We start from the raw sequence: 3,780 nt of genomic DNA, 5'->3' as shown, positions 1-3,780 counted from the left end.
TTCGGCGGCCCGTTGCAAGCGCGGGCCGTTGGACGTCGCCTGGCTTTCGCTCTGCTGGTGTGGGCGGTCGAGTGCCAGCTCCCGCCTCCCCCAGTACCCGTCTCCAAAGCGGTCGGGGCCGCCGCAGACTTCGCTCTTCGTCGCACCATGCTCGCCTCCGCGCTTCACTGTTCCCTTCGAGGTTTCTCGTCTCCCGGACGCAGCATTACGCCAGCCAACAGTGTTCGCGGTGTGTTGTGTGCGACGGAATCGACCACAGTGGAACTACTCTTCTCTACTCCCTAGTAGCACAGAATGTTGCCCGAACATTTCCACAACGTTTCCCCTTAACGTTGCCAAAACGTGGCTAATGTCCGCTTTTTTTAACGTTAGTGCAATGTTTCCCAGAAACATTGCGTCAACATGATTTTAGCATTGCTCCAACATGGGGGCAACGTTTTAAGGGTGTTGTTTTAATGTTTGGATAACGTTGTTTCTGACGTTCGTCAACGTTGCTACACTCTTGGAGCAACCTTCCAGCCACGTGCGGGACACATTTGAACAACGTTATGAGACGTTTTCTGATGACATTGCAGCAACTTTTCAGCTACATTTTCGCAACGTGCATACCACAATTAAGCATATCCCTGTACCATTCGGACGTTGTGATAACATTGCTACAATCTTGTAGCAACTTTAGATCCACACTTTTAACATGAAGTTAGCATACAAAGAACGTTGCTACAACGTTCAAGCAATGTTTTTATGAAGTTGCAATAACATTCCTACAATTTCGCGGTAACTTGCCAGCTATATTTTTCCAACGTGCGGGTAACATTTAGAAAACATCGCTATCATGTTCAAGCGATGCTTCCTACAACGTTACCGCGACTTTACAGATACGTTTTTTCCCCACGAGGGCCGCATCCGCGCACTGTTGATATGACGTTCAAGCAATGTTTCTCTTACGAAGCGATGATATTGCAGCAATGTACAGGTAACTTACAGTTACATGTATCTAATATACATGCAACAATAACTAGATGAAAATATTATAAGTTAACTTTTTCCTAGACAGACGATTGTTGACTGCATGATAAGCGAGCACTTCAAACGTCGTCCTCATAAACTCCTGAAAGGTATAAACTGGCATTTTAGACTGCATGTTTATACATTTGATCCCTACACTGACCAACACACACAATTAAGGCAGTCCGCCAAAATAACAAACTAAGAAATGGCGGAATTTTAAAGCAAGGAACATGCCAGCTAGCGTAAATAACAACACTGACACTCTTTAAGATGAAAGAACATGTGCGTTTTATTTTACCATTAACAATCGATCCGAATACGTATTGTGTTAAAGCAATTGAATTTCGCAAGTACGCTGTTTCAGCCGTTGTCTTCGTTTTTCTCCTCCTGGGCTTCCTTGTTCTTCTGCCTTGACAAGTCAGTTTGATGACATACTTGACGGCCATGAACCCAGTAACATGGGGTTGTTACTGCCACGCTTCTGCGAAATGAAAAAAAGCTGTAGTTTAGGAGAAGTTGCAAAGTTGTTACAGCATAGACAATGTCTCACCTCTCAGAACACCAGGACTTTTGGCATACAATATGTCTCACCTCTCAGAACACCAGGACTTTTGGCATACAATATGGCCTCATCAATTTTCTTGTACTGGCACTTCAAATGAGGTTTGACTGCCATTCCTGGAAAACAAACAAGATGGCATTGCTCTAACACACAGGGTGCTCAGAAGCTCACCTGCAGTTTGGATGACGCTTGCTGCCAGATGAGCTTATTCGTGTGTCAATGTTGTGGTGCTGGTAAATCATAAGGTATTTCTGAAACAAAACAGAGTGTATAGAAGTGGTTCAGAAAACTGCAGTGAAGCAAATTTTAGCTAATAGAGAAAACCTTACCTTTAGGAAGGAATATTATAGCAAAACAGGCCTCTTCACTTTTCACTTTGTCTTGCTTGTTTAACTTTTTCTAATGCCCGTGCCAACTTTATGACGCACATCGCTTGAGTTGGTTTCTCAAGCATCCCTGGAAAACAGAAAAGGACAAAATACTGAATTATATAAAATACCTTACAGCTTTCTTTCCAGGCCATTGAGTAATTAAGTGAAAAGACTTCGATCAGACAGCTTGCCAGAGAATTTTCAATTAACAAGAGAAGCCGACCAACTGATGACGACGTGGTACGTCGGCAATCATTGAAAGAGGACGATAATTACCTCAATGGCCATAAACATAAAAACGCAACGAACAAAAATTAGTAAACAGGCAAATGTAAAGAAGGGAAACATTACATGTACAACTAGATGAAATTACAACCGTGTATTTTCTTGGTTGCCTAATTTTACCTTTTGCTCTCGAAAAATGTGCTAAAAACTGGCTTGAGCTGTTTTATTTTCTTATTTTTATTTATTTTTGATCATTTTATTTATTTATTTTTATTTGTCATTTATTTTCTTTATAGTTATAAGCATCCGACGTAGACCAGCCTTTCACATGGAAAATATGTGAATACTACAAAGACGTCAGGCGTTGTTTTACATCGTAAGATGGTTCGCATAAGCAGCTGATAACATATGGCTTAACTGCAACGCTAAATTGTGTTCCGTTACAGCATGCCGCCGAAACTCGCGTGAAATTAAACATAACAAAGTTATATTTATTAGTTGTATTTTTCGCGTTCGTGAGCAGCTGCGGCGAGAAGTAAATTAAAAGCCAATCGTACATATCAAGGTTCTTGCAGAACATATATACACTCGATTTCAGCATCATAACAAAAAATCTACTACTGAGCGCCCACCTGATTTCTCATTATACTCTTTCCATAAAATTTAAGTGAATACGTGTTCCCCTTTTACAACCGTACGCATTCACAAAAGCAAGGATATGCTTAGAAGTTAGAAACGGGAGGGCAATCCTGTTCCCGCTCTTTTACGAAGTAAACTGCATTCGAAAGAACGAGGCGAGCTCAGAAAATCGAGCGCTTACCTTCACTGGTCGGTTGCTATGAACTTTCCGGCCCGCAAATATTCGCCGTAACATGCGGCCACACAACAATATTTCGTATGACATGGTTCCTTCTCCATTCCGTTTGATTGTCACTATGGCTGCTCCTTTCTGAAAAAAGCGCGCGCATTTCGTCTACTCTTCCCAACCCACCGCCGGCTGCCAGTCGCAAAGGAGCATGAGGGGAGGACCCCTCTGCGAGGGGCGCGCACGTGTGCGCGTGTGAGAGGAGGGTAGGACGCTGGCCAAGGACAAAAGCGTTTTCTTTCTGTCTTTTTTTTTTTTTTTCGGCCATCCCCAACTCGCGCTCGGCTGCTGAAACTTCCTTCGCGACACACAGAAGGGACGGGACGGGACGGAGCGTCGACGAAAACAAAAAATAAGGCATGCAGGAAGAAAGGAATGCGCGAGACAGCGTGCCTGATTCCCAGCTGAAGTCTCGGAAAAAGGCGGGGTTCCGAGAACGCCTGGCGCCCTGCTGTACTTCGTTTCGCGCCAAGCAGAACGCGACAAGTGTTCGATGCATTGGAACCTCTTACGAATAAAAATTACACCAGGAAAAATCTGAAGATAGTGTGTGCAATGCTATTGGAAGGGAACAAGAGCAAAAATTTTCAGGTTACTTGGAACGTTCGTTTGTATAATGAGAAAAGATCCTTGAAATAGGCCAATGAGCTTTCGTACAGGCAGTATCTCCTGGAAAATGGGTGTCACACCAGGGTTAGGTCTTTGTTTTGTTTTATTGTTTCATATATGTTACAATATCATGGTGC

The 3,780-nt window shown here is 43.2% G+C and overlaps 1 long non-coding RNA gene across 3 annotated transcripts; it reads right to left on the bottom strand.

Annotated features, from left to right (window-relative positions):
• Positions 1–1,275: 1,275 nt before the first annotated feature.
• LOC144159724 (uncharacterized) lies at positions 1,276–3,251 on the bottom strand. Of its 3 annotated transcripts, none has more exons than XR_013320356.1 (5): positions 2,990–3,251; positions 1,903–2,029; positions 1,745–1,824; positions 1,603–1,689; positions 1,276–1,561 (listed from the first exon to the last, which is right to left on the bottom strand). It is a non-coding gene; the product is annotated as an uncharacterized LOC144159724 (long non-coding RNA). The 3 variants fall into 3 exon arrangements; XR_013320357.1 differs by having other exon boundaries at positions 1,276–1,510; XR_013320355.1 differs by having other exon boundaries at positions 1,276–1,492.
• Positions 3,252–3,780: the final 529 nt, after the last annotated feature.

The sequence above is a fragment of the Haemaphysalis longicornis genome, unplaced genomic scaffold (genome assembly GCF_048455015.1).
Source record: "Haemaphysalis longicornis isolate Haplotype H1 unplaced genomic scaffold, Haemaphysalis longicornis Haplotype H1 scaffold_10, whole genome shotgun sequence".
Taxonomy (NCBI): Eukaryota; Metazoa; Arthropoda; class Arachnida; order Ixodida; family Ixodidae; genus Haemaphysalis; species Haemaphysalis longicornis.
The sequence above is the reverse complement of the archived record's forward strand: the minus strand, read 5'-3'. Positions and strand labels throughout refer to the sequence as shown.